A 13,952-nucleotide genomic window follows, 5' to 3' on the forward strand; every position below is an offset into this window, starting at 1 on the left:
GCAGATTCATATGAGAAATGGTGATTAAATTTAGGTTATGGAGGCCTCTGAAAGACAACTGAGCCATTTTAACTTCATTGAGTGAGAGCCACTAAAGCCTGGGGATGGGAGTGACATGACGTGGTATTTGAGGAATTAATCTGGCAACAGTCCTCCAAATGAATTAATGGAAGGTAAAGGAGAAATTACAGGAAAAGGGGAGTTGTTACCTTTTCCTCTAGTTATCATTCTATCTCTATCTAGCCTTCCTATCTCATTCAACCTTCTAGAAAGATCAGCCCATCTTTGGCCTCTCCTTGCCTTCACCTCTCCTTCATTCTTCAGCTCACACTAACCTGTCTTCCATTCCCACTTCACAGCACTTTAACTACTCCATCTCTCTGAAGCTTTTAACATTATTAATATTTTATCCTTTAAAATAGCTTTACTTTTTAATTACATAATTACCATAAGAAATATAAACGCTATGGAAAATTCAAAGGAGAAAGCAAAATTTACCCCAATCCCCTCTTCCAAAGATAATGGCCATTAACATTTTGGTGACTGTCTTTCCAAACATCTCTCTAATCTATGCATACATGCACATGTAGATGGCTATATAGAGAGAAATTTACATAAATTGAATCATATAATACTCATTTTTCAATAATATGCATTGCTTTTTGTAAATAATAAGTATAAACATCTGTAAGCATAAATCCATATAATTTTTCATAGGAACATAGTACTCCAATGAGTACTTATAGCATTATTTAACTGGTGCCCTAGAAGATGGGTGTTAACATTGTTCTGGTTTTCACTATTCTAAATAATACTGCAGTAATTTATCTTTTCACCATTATTTTAATAGACTCCCTCCTTCTTAAAGTTTTCTGTAACACATTATACAGTCTTATGATCTATCTATATTGTCCACGGGCTCTAATTTCTCCTGGTTCTCCCACATCTCTGATGGTTTCTTCTCAGATTTCTCTCCCTGGACTTCTTTCCCTCAGGTTTTCATTTGTGCATACCTGGGATTAACCCTTGGCTGACTCTCTCCCTCATTCTATGTCCTTTTCCTGACCAATCTCATTCACTCTCATAGTTTAACAACCACATTCAGGTTGACAACTACAAATTGATGATCTCTATTCATGACACCTTTCCTGAAATTCAGGCTGACATCTACCAGCTGCTGCACATACACATCCCAGGTAACTAAGTGTATCCAGTACCTTCACTCTACCCTCAAAACTACTCCAATTCCCTTACGCTCAGTCATTTACACATTTCATGCAAAAGCTTTGGGGTCATTTCTTATTCCTTCCTGTCTCTCATCCTCCTACATCCAATCAATCATTAAGTCTGAATTTTATCTCCTAAAACTTTGATGAAATGCCTTAAGATGTTCTTTGGGAAGTTACTGGAGGATGTGCTGCACCAAAACAAGGGAGTAAACCAAAGAAGGGAAGACATGATAACCAGGATACAAGGACCTCAAGACAGGAGAAAGGGAAGGGAATTTCCAGGATCATGGAGAAGAGCAGTTCCAGGGCAATGCTACTCAACAGGCCCAGGGAAGAGCCAGTCCAAGGCGAAGTAGGACAATAGACGACTCCTGAAAGGATATCTCTAAGAAGAAAATGAAATTACTAGAACATGTAGTGTTCTTGCACATATTGGGAAATGTTACTACAGTTTGGCAAAAATTTAGGGATGAATTAGTGATTGCTTCACAGAACAAAAACATACAAGAAAGGAACTGTAATCACTCAAACCTACATGGTTCATCTCTGAATAATAATTCCATAATATTAATATTGTCAACACTGAATATTTATTTATTTGAAATAAGGATACGACTACACTAGAAAAATGAGAGGAAGAATAGTGTTTTGTGTATATGTATGGGAGGGTGGGTCTTAGGGCTCCTAATTCTCACTTTCCATTTAGGATATGAATGTATAATTGCTAGAAGTGAAAAATCAAGAAGTGGAAATTAAAGAAAACAATCAAAAAAATTGAAGGGTGTTGCCTCAGAGAAGAAAGAACAGGAGAATGAAGAAATCAGACAGAAAACTGCTATATTTCATCATAAACCCAGTAGTACTATATGCTTTTAAAAACTACACGTATATTATGGCTATGTAATGATGTAATTTGGCAGTTATGTGATGATATAGTCATCCTCCATTTTGTAATCTGATGTGTCATCTTCCATTTTTGTATAATGGTGATTTTCACATAATGACCTGGTCTTGGAACCTAACTATGTCCATAAATGAGGACTGGGTGTATGCCTAAAACTGACTTAAAAAATTAAAAAGAAAGATAAAAGCTGGGGAGAATTCAAATATCCACCAATAGATAAATGGTTAAATGAAAAATGTTTCACTCATATAGTGGAATATATGCAGCTGCTTAAAAAAATACAGTAGCTCTATGGAAAAATATGAAAATGTCCAAAATACATACATTGAAAAATAGAAAAAAAGCAAGCTGCAAAAATGTATTATGATGTTCTTATTTTCACCCCACCTCAATATCAATAATAAGTCATTTAAAGAATCAAACAAATTAGAGGAATAGTAACCAAACCATCAACGATTTACGTGGTAGAATTACACTTTTCATATATGTATTTTAGTAACATCTAATTTTGCATAAAGAAAAATTTTTTTTAGTTGCAAGAGTAAAACGAACAAATATTTCTCAAATTCACTATACCTTCTTCATTCCTAATACCCTTCCTCTCTCTGAAAGCCCTTAAGTGCCTTGCTGGCAGCTCCAGATAAAGCCCAATCTCATTAGGATGGCATTTAAGGCTTTCTAGAGAAGATCCTTGCTGACACATCCAGCTTAGGCCTTGGCCACTTCCCACCTTGCACTACTGGGAGTGTACACATCCTCTACATGCTAGTCCTGTGCTCATCTTATCCCTGCCTAGGAGACCCACATCTGCTCCTCCCTCCACTGACCCCCTGTATATGCCCCTCAGTCTCCTGCAGGGTCTAGCATTGTACAGATGTGATCGTTTTCAGAGCCATCCGCCTGTCACTAAACACTTAACTCCAAAGGATAGGGGCCAGATGTATTTACAATGACCGAAAAGACAGAGTAGCTGCTGAGGTTGCTTATGTACAACCAAACACCTGACAGGATTTGGTTCTTGGTTTGGAGGTTTAGTTCATAGTTTTAATCTTTAGAAAGCAGACTGCTACATCTTTCTCCAGTGGAGTGGCTGGTGGGTTCCAATCACGACCTTTTGATTCACAGCCGAGTGCTCAACCACTGTACCACCACAGGTAATAAAAAATGATAATTAAAAAAACCTGTTGCTATTGACCCAATTCTGACTCACAGTGACCCTAAGGGCAGAGTAGAACTGCCCCATAGGGCTTCTGGAGCTGCTGGTGGATTTGAACTGCTGACCTTTTGGTTAGCAGTTGAGCTCTTAACCACTGTGCCACCAGGGGTCCACCACAGGTGTAAGGGTTAGGATTTACCACACATACTTTTGGGGATACAATTCAATCCACAACACTCTCCAATGGCTTCGCATCTCAATCTGGGTACAAATCAAGTTCTCCTCAAATGATTTGCCCCTCGCCAATGTATCTCACACTATTCTCTCCCATGCTTGCCCTTCTGCACCCATATGAAGCCTCAACATCTACTGTTGGAATCTTGTCATGGAGCTCAGTAATTCCAGAAATATAAATATCAAATAACCTATATGTGGAAATATTTTTATATTATGTCTTCTTGGTAGAAAGAGAAGGTATGAAATCAGTAAAATAAGTACTATATTTAAATAAACAAGAGATGAAAAAATGAATACCGAGAGGACATTCAGATAGAAAGGATCGGGCTAGAGCTAAACTTTTAAAAATATATCTTACTGTGTAGAATTGATTTGGGGACCACATACATATTTTATATAACCATTTAAAAAAAAAAATTGTAGCCATCAAAGATATATCTATTGGTTCCAGCAGGTTTGGAGCAAAGGAAAATGAAGAAAACAGAAGACACAAGGAAAATATTAGTCTAAAGGGCTAATGGACCACAGAGACCACAGCCTCAACCAGCCTGAGGCCAGAAGAACTAGATGATGTTTGGCTACCACCACCTACTGCTCTGCCAGGGATCACAATACCGGATCCCAGGCAAAGCAGGAGAAAAATGTAGAACAATCATACAAAACAACCAGGCTTACTGGTATGAAGTGAATGGAGGAACCAGAGAGATGATGGCCCCTGGAACATCCTGCTAACCCAGAACTGAAGCCACTCTTGAAGTCCACCTTTCAGCCAAAGATTAGACAAGCCTATAAAATAAACAATAACACATGAGAGGAACTTGCTTCTTAGGTTCAATCAAGTATATGAGACCAAATGGGCAACACCTGCCCAAAGCAAAGATGACAAGGCAGGAAGGGACAGAAAAACTGGATGAATGGACACTGAGAACCCAGGGTGGAAAGAGGAAGGGGGAGAGTGCTGACACATTGTGGTGATCGCAACCAATGTCACAAAACAATTTGTGTATAAAATTTTTTAATGAAATACTAATTTGCACTGTAAACTTTCACCTAAAACACAATAAAATTTTTTAAAATACAAAAAAATAATGTGTATTCACTTAAGGAGAATTGACTGCCTCTAATCCTGCCTGGAGCACTGTTGGTGCAGTAGTTAAGCAGTCAGCTGCTAACCAAAAGTTTGGCAGTTGAATCCACCAGTCCCTCCTTGGAAAACCATATGGGGCAGTTCTACTCTGTCCGTTAGGGTCACTATGAGTTGGAATCGACTCTACAGCAATAGTTTTTTGTTTTTTTTTTATGCTGCCTCATTAACATCATAGAGGTTAGGATATATCAATCGATCACAAGGTATGGGATTTATTTAGATTCCCATTCAAATAAATACATTATTTTAAAAAATTTTAAGATAAATGGGATAATGTGAACACTAACTGGGTGTTGGTGATAGTGAGGAATTATTGTTAACTTTTTGGGTATGAAAACAGTATTACAGTTTTACCTTTACAAAGAGTTCTAATTTTTTTAGAGATATATTCTGGAAATATTAACAAACAAAATTATATTCAGTGTGGAATTTACTTCAAAATAATCCAGAGAAGGTATTATGAATGGGGGTATAAATGAAGTAAGACCACAAGTTGATAATGGTTGAAGCTGAGTGACAGGTATTCTTAAGTTCATTATACTATTTTTTTCTACTTTTCACATGTTTGAAATTTTCCATAATGAAAAGTTTTTTTAAAAAATAGATAGGCTGAGGGTGGGGCCAAGATGGCTAACTAGGTAGAAGCTACCTCGGATCCCTCTTGCAACAAAGACTTGGAAAAGCAAGTGAATCGATCACATACATGACAATCTACGAACCCTGACCATCAGACACAGATCTAAAGAGTTGACCTGAGTGACAGAGACTGAAAACAAGCAACCACAGGGAAGCAACCACTGTTTTTGGAGCCTGGAGCCAGCATCCCAGTCAGAAAACCTTGGCACCGGATTTGGACTGGGTGCAGGGAAGCTGAGCACGGCATCCTGAGATGGCGCAAACACCGGACGCAGCCCTGGCCCCCAGAGGTGACCTCGGGGGAAGCCCAGCCAGTGCACACAGGCAGCTCAGCCACGCGGCTGACAGAAGGAGAAGCCAACAGGAGGCAGCGACTGGTTTTGGAGCCTGGAGTGTGGTGTCCCAGCGGGGGAACCTTGGTGCTGGGCTTTGGACTGGGAGCGGAGAAACTGACCAAGGCTTCTGAGACAGCACAAGCACAGGACTCGGACCTGATCCTCGGGGGCAATCTTGACCCAGCCAAAGCACACAGGCTATACACCCCCCGGGAATCTCAGATAAAACAGTCATCACCAAGCAAGATAAGTAACTTGGTGCTACTCTCTTCTATCTATCTGATCCCTCCCCTCCCCTCCCCTTCCCAGGTGGCTTCATTAACATTGGAATTTCCTGAGCCAGAGAGTGAAGTGCTCTGCAGTTTTTTTTGTTTGTTTTTTTCTTTTCCTAACCCATTCTCCTGGCCTGAGAGAACCAGCTACAAAAAAATCCAGGAAACAAAAATCCTTCCCTGACTTCCCAAAATTTGACTAAAAATACAGAACCAACTCCAGCCAAGCATATGAGATCCACAGTCTTGGGCTTTCATCCCTACAGGGAACAAGGTGGCTATTATAATGCAAAGGCAATTCTGATAGGGATCTAACTGTAATTGTTTTAGCAGATTACTGGAAAGACAAGTTTCCCAGGTTTGATATCTCTACCATTAAACAGAGCCCTCACTGAACCACAACGGGGAACTGAGGGCTGAAGCTCCACCCAGACCACCTAGCCTTCTGCCATAGGGGTCTGAGGATGGTGACACCTACCAATCTGTAGAGGTTCATGCACTGGATGTCTAAGGTACACCTGCAGAGCCCACCCACCAAAGTGCTTTAGGAATAGAGACACACCTACCTCACTGGCACTTGGGGGAAGCCTGTCAGCATCCTGCCCCCCCCCAGAGTGTGACCCCATGCTGCTACTAGAATCTGGTGCACACAACTATCACCACTACTCCTCTAGCTGGCTAGGTGACAGTCTGCACCACACACTTGGTGATCCAAAATCAGATTCTACTCAAGAATAGTGAATGGACTCTTAGGCTTATATACCTAGTAACAGCCCAAATCAGCTGGTAGTAGGACATAAGTGATTCAAGGGCTACAACGATCAAGACAACGCAATCTAGTAGCCCATCTACGTATATAGAAAGAAAACAAAACAAGATAAGACTCAGTGAGCAAATATAGAATAAATCACTACAATATCTTATAGATGGCTCGGAGACAGCAGTCGATATCAAACCACATAAAGAAGCAGACCATGATTGCTTCTACAACTCCCCAAATTAAAGAATCAAAATCTTTCCCAAATGAAGATACAATCCTGGAATTGCCAGATGCAGAATATAAAAAAACTAATTTACAGAATGCTTCAAGACATCAGGGATGACCTCAAAAATGAAATAAGGCAATCTACAGAAAAAGCCAAGGAACACACTGATAAAGCAGTTGAAGAAATCAAAAAGATTATTCAAGAACGTAGTGGAAAAATAAATAAGCTGTGAGAATCCATAGAGAGACAGCACTCAGAAAGCCAAAAGACTAACGGTAAAATTACAGAATTAGACAACTCAATAGGAAGTCAGAGGAGCAGAATCGAGCAATTGGAATGCAGAGTGGGGGAGATGGAGGATAAGGCAATTGACACCAATATAGTTGAAAAAAATCAGATAAAAGAATTTAAAAAAATGAAGAAACCCTAAGAATTATGTGGGACTCCATCAAGAAGAATAACTTGCGTGTGATTGGAGTTCCAGAACAGGGAGGGATAACAGAAAATACAGAGAGAATAGTTGAAGATTTGTTGGCAGAAAACTTCCCTGACATCATGAAAAACGAAAGCATATCTATCCAAGATGCTCATCAAACCCCATTTAAGATTGATCCAAAAAGAAAATCACCAAGACATATTCTCATCAAACTTGCCAAAACCAAAGATAAAGAGAAAATTTTAAAAGCAGGCAGGGATAAAAGAAAGGTCTCCTACAAAGGAGAATCAATAAGAATAAGTTCAGACTACTCAGCGGAAACCTTGCAGTCAAGAAGGCAAAGGGATGACATATATAGAGCACTGAAGGAGAAGAACTATCAGCCAAGGATCATATATCCAGCAAAACTCTCTCTCAAATATGAAGGTGAACTTAAAACATTCACAGATAAACACTAGCTTAGAGAATTTGCAAAAACCAAACCAAAGTTACAAGAAATACTAAAGAAAATTGTTTAGTCAGAAAATCAATACTATCAGATACCAGCACAACACAAGGTCACAGAACAGAACGTCCTGATATCAACTCAAATAGGGAAATCACAAAAACAAATTAAGATTAATTTTAAAAAGAAAAAAATGCTCAAAAGAGGGAATCATTGAAGTCATTATGCAAAGGATCACAATAATCAAAAAGAGGGACTAAATACAGGTGGCATAGAACTGCCATATGGAGAGAAAAACAAGGCAATATAGGACAATACAAGTTAGGTTTTTACTTAGAAAAATACGGGTAAATATTAAGGTAACCACAAAGAGGTCTAAGAATTCCATAAGTCAAAATAAAAACCAAGAAAAACATAGCGACTCAGCAAACATAAATTCAACTACTATAACAATGAGGAACACACAACTTACAAAGAAAAATGTCTCAGCACAAAAAAGTAAGTGGAAAAATGAAATTGTCAACAACACACACAAAAAGGCTTCAAAATGACAGCACTAAACACATAATTATCTATAATTACGCTAAATGTAAATGGACTAAATGCACAAATAAAGAGACAGAGAGTCTCAGACTGGGTAAAGAAACATGATCCGTCTATATGCTGCCTATAAGAGACACACCTTAGACTTAGAGACACAAACAAACTAAAACTCAAAGGATGGAAAAAAATATATCAAGCAAACAACAATCAAAAAAGAGCAGGAGTGACAATATTAATTTCTGACAAAATAGACTTTAAAGTTAAATCCATCACAAAGGACAAAGAAGGACACTACAAAAGGGACAATTTACCAGGAAGATATAACCATATTATATATTTATGCACCCAATGACAGGGCTGCAAGATACATAAAACAAACTTTAACAGAACTGAAAAGTGAGACAGACAGCTACACAATTATAGTAGGAGAGTTCAACACACCACTTTTGGAGAAGGACAAGACTTCCAGTAAGAAGCTCAATAGAGACATGGAAGACCTAATTGCTACAATCAACCAACTTGACTTCATAGACTTATACAGAACACTCCACCCAACTGCTGCAAAGTATACTTTTTTTTTCTGGTGCACCTGAAACGTTCTCTGGAATAGACCACATATTAGGTCATAAAACAAACCTTTGCAGAATCCAAAACATAGAAATATTACAAAGCATCTTCTCAGACCACAAGGCCATAAAAGTGGAAATCATTAACAGAAAAATTAGGGAAAAGGAATCAAATACTTGGAAACTGAACAATACCCTGCTGAAAAAAGACTGGGTTATAGACGACATTAAGAAGGGAATAAGACATTCATAGAATGCAACGAGAATGAAAACACTTCCTATCAAAACCTCTGGGACACAGCAAAAGCAGTGCTCAGAGGTCAACTTATATTGATAAATGCACCCATACGTAGAGAAAAAAGAGCCAAAATCAGAGAACCATCCCTACAACTTGAACAAATAGAAAGCAAGCAACAAAAGAATCCATCAGGCACCAGAAGAAAACAAAAAATAAAAGTTAGAGCTGAACTAAATGAATTAGAGAACAGAAAAACAATTGAAAGAATTAACAAAGCCAAAAGCTGGTTCTTTGAAAAAATCAACAAAATTGATAAACTATTGGCCAGACTGACTAAAGAAATACAGGAAAGGAAACAAATACCCTAAATAAGAAACGAGATGGGCCATATCACAACAGACCCAACTGAAATTAAAAGAATCATATCAGATTATTACATAAAATTATACTCTAACAAATTTGCAAAACTAGAAGAAATGGATGAATTCCTGGAAAAACGCTACCTACCTAAGATAACACAATCAGAAGTACAACAACTAAATAGACCCACAACAAAAAAGGGGATTGAAAAGGTAATCAAAAAACTCCCAACAAGAGGCCTCACTCTACCTGATTTCAGAACCTATTATACAGCCACAGGAGTCAAAACAGCCTGGTATTGGTACAACAACAGGCACATAGACCAGTGGAACAGAATTGAGAACCAAGATATAAATCCATCCACATATGAGCAGCTGATATTTGACAAAGGCCCAGTGTCAGTCAATTGGGGAAAAGATAGTCTTTTTAACAAATGGTGCTGGCATAACTGGATATCCATTTGCAAAAAAATGAAACAGGACCCATACCTCACACCATGCACAAAAACTAACTCCAAGTGGATCAAAGACCTAAACATAAAGACTAAAACAATAAAGATCATGGAAGAAAAAATAGGGACAACCTTAGGAGCCCTAATACAAGGCATAAGCAGAATATAAAACATTACCAAAAATGACAAAGAGAAACCAGATAACTGGGAGCTCCTAAAAGTCAAACACCTATGCTCATCTAAAGACTTCACCAAAAGAGTAAAAAGACCACCTACAGACTGGGAAAGAATTTTCAGCTATGACATCTCCGACCAGCGCCTGATCTCTAAAATCTATATGATTCTGTCAAAACTCAACCACAAAAAGACAAACAACCCAATCAAAGAGTGGGCAAAGGATATGAACACACACTTCACTAAAGAAGATATTCAGGCAGCTAACAGATACATGAGAAAATGCTCTCGATCATTAGCCATTAGAGAAATGCAAATTAAAACTATGATGAGATTCCATCTCACTCCAACAAGGCTGGCATTAATCCAAAAAACACAAAATAATAAATGTTGGAGAGGCTGCAGAGAGATTGGAACTCTTATACACTGCTGGTGGGAATGTCAAATGGTACAACCACTTTGGAAATCTATCTGGCGTTATCTTAAACAGTTAGAAATAGAACTACCATACAACCCAGAAATCCCACTCCTGGCAATATACCCTAGAGAAACAAGAGCCTTCACACAAACAGATATATGCACACCCATGTTTATTGCAGCTCTGTTTACAATAGCAAAAAGCTGGAAGCAACCAAGGTGTCCATCAACGGATGAATGGTTAAATAAATTGTGGTATATTCACACAATGGAATACTACGCATCAGTAAAGAACAGTGATGAATCTGTGAAACATTTCATAACACGGAGGAACCTGGAAGGCATTATGCTGAGCGAAATCAGTCAGAGGCAAAAGGACAAATATTGTATAAGACCACTATTATAAGATCTTGAGAAATAGTATAAACTGAGAAGAACACATACTTTTGTGGTTATGAGGTGGGGAGGGAGGGAGGGAGGGAGAGGGTTTTTTACTGATTAATTAGTAGATAAGAACTGCTTTAGGTGAAGGGAAAGACAACACTCAATACATGGAAGGTCAGCTCAATTGGACTGGACCAAAAGCAAAGAAGTTTCCGGGATAAAATGAATGCTTCAAAGGTCAGCGGAGCAAGGGCAGGAGTTTGGGGACCATGGTTTAAGGGGACTTCTAAGTCAATTGGCAAAATAATTCTATTATGAAAACATTCTGCATCCCACTTTGAAATGTGGCGTCTGGGGTCTTAAATGCTAACAAGCGGCCATCTAAGATGCATCAATTGGTCTCAACCCACCTGGAGCAAAGGAGAATGAAGAACACCAAGGTCACATGGTAACTATGAGCCCAAGAGACAGAAAGGTCCACATGAACCAGAGACTTATATCATCCTGAGACCAGAAGAACTAGTTGGTACCCGGCCACAATCAATGACTGCCCTGACAGGGAGCACAATAGAGAACCCCTGAGGGAGCAGGAGATCAGTGGGATGCAGACCCCAAATTCTCACAAAAAGACAATACTTAATGGTCTGACTGAGACTAGAGGAATCCTGGCGGTCATGGTCCCCAAACCTTCTGTTGGCCCAGGACAGGAACCATCCCCGAAGACAACTCATCAGACATAAAAGGGACTGGACAGTGGGTAGGAGAGAGATGCTGATGAAGAGTGAGCTAATGCTATCAGGTGGACACTTGAGACTGTGTTGGCATCTCCTGTCTGGAGGGGGGATAGGAGCATAGAGAGAGTTGGAAGCTGGCAAAATTGTCACGAAAGGAGAGACTGGAGGGACTGACTCATTAGGGGGAGAGCAAGTGGGAGTATGGAGTAAGATGTATATAAACTTATATGTGACAGACTGACTTGATTTGTAAACGTTCACTTGAAGCTCAATAAAAGTTTTAAAAAAAACTCCCAACAAAAAAAAGCTCTGGCCCGGATGGCTTCACTGCAAAGTTCTACCAAACTTTCAGAGAAGAGTTAACACCACTACTACTCAAGGTATTTCAAAGCATAGAAAATTATGGAACACTAACTCATTCTATGAAGCCACCACATCCCTGATACCAAAACCAGGTAAAGACACCACAAAAAAAGAAAATTACAGACCTATATCCCTCATGAACATAGATGCAAAAATCCTCAACAAAATTCTAGCCAACAGAATTCAATAACATATCAAAAAAATAATCCACCATGACCAAGTGGGATTTATACCAGGTATGCAAGGTTGGTTTAATATTAGAAAAACCATTAATGTAATCCACCACATAAATAAAACAAAAGACAAAAACCACATGATCAATTGATGCAGAAAGACCACATGATCAATTGATGCAGAAAGACCACATGATCAATTGATGCAGAAAAGGCATTTGACAAAGTCCAACACCCATTCATGATAAAAACTCTCACCAAAATAGGAATTGAAGGAAAATTCCTCAACATAATAAAGGGCATCTATACAAAGCCAACAGCCAACATCACTCTAAATGGAGAGAGCCTGAAAGCATTTCCCTTAAGAAAGGGAACCAGACAAGGATGCCCTTTATCACCGCTCTTATTCAACATTGTGCTAGAGGTCCTAGCCAGAGCAATTAGGCTAGACAAAGACATAAAGGGCATCCAGATTGGCAAGGAGGAAGTAAAATTATCTCTATTTGCAGATGACATAATCTTATACACAGAAAACCCTAAGGAATCCTCCAGAAATCTACTGAAACTAATAGAAGAGTTTGGCAGAGTCTCGGATTATAAGATAAACATACAAAAATCACTTGGATTCCTCTACATCAACAAAAAGAACATCGAAGAGGAAATAACCAAATCAATACCATTCACAGTAGCCCCCAAGAAGATAAAATTAAAAAAAAAAATTCTTAGGAATAAATCTTACCAAAGATGTAAAAGATCTATACAAAGAAAACTACAAAGTACTAGTGCAAGAAACTAAAAAGGGCCTACATAAGTGGAAAAATACACCTTGCTCATGGATAGCAAGACTTAACATAGTAAAAATGTCTATTCTACCAAAAGCCATCTATACATACAATGCACTTCCAATCCAAATTCCAATATCATTTTTTAATGTGATGGAGAAACAAAGCACCAACTTCATATGGAAGGGAAAGAAGCCACGGAGAAGTAAGGCATTACTGAAAAAGAAGAAAAAGTGGGAGGCCTCACTCTACCTAATTTTAGAACATATTATACAGCCACAGTAGTGAAAACAGCCTGGTACTGGTACAACAACACACACATAGACCAATGCAACAGAATTGAGAACCCAGATATAAATCCATCCACATATGAGCAGTTGATATTTGACAAAGGCCCAGTGTCAGTCAATTGGGGAAAAGATAGTCTTTTTAACAAACGGTGCTGGCATAACTGGATATCCATTTGCAAAAAAATGAAACAGGACCCATACCTCACACCATGCACAAAAACTAACTCCAAGTGGATCAAAGACCTAAACATAAAGACTAAAACGATAAAGATCATGGAAGAAAAAATAGGGGCAACCTTAGGAGCCCTAATACAAGGCATAAACAGAATACAAAACATTACCAAAAATGACAAAGAGAAACCAGATAACTGGGAGCTCCTAGAAATCAAGCACCTATGCTCATCTAAAGACTTCACCAAAAGAGTAAAAAGACCACCTACAGACTGGGAAAGAATTTTCAGCTATGACATCTCCTCTGACCAGCGCCTAATCTCTAAAATCTATATGATTCTGTTAAAACTCAACCACAAAAAGACAAACAACCCAATCAAGAAGTGGGCAAAGGATATGAACACACACTTCACTAAAGAAGATATTCAGGCAGCTAACAGATACATGAGAAAATGCTCTCGATCATTAGCCATTAGAGAAATGCAAATTAAAACTATGATGAGATTCCATCTCACTCCAACAA

The sequence above is a fragment of the Elephas maximus genome, chromosome 8, assembly GCF_024166365.1.
Source record: "Elephas maximus indicus isolate mEleMax1 chromosome 8, mEleMax1 primary haplotype, whole genome shotgun sequence".
In the NCBI taxonomy this organism is placed as follows: Eukaryota; Metazoa; Chordata; class Mammalia; order Proboscidea; family Elephantidae; genus Elephas; species Elephas maximus.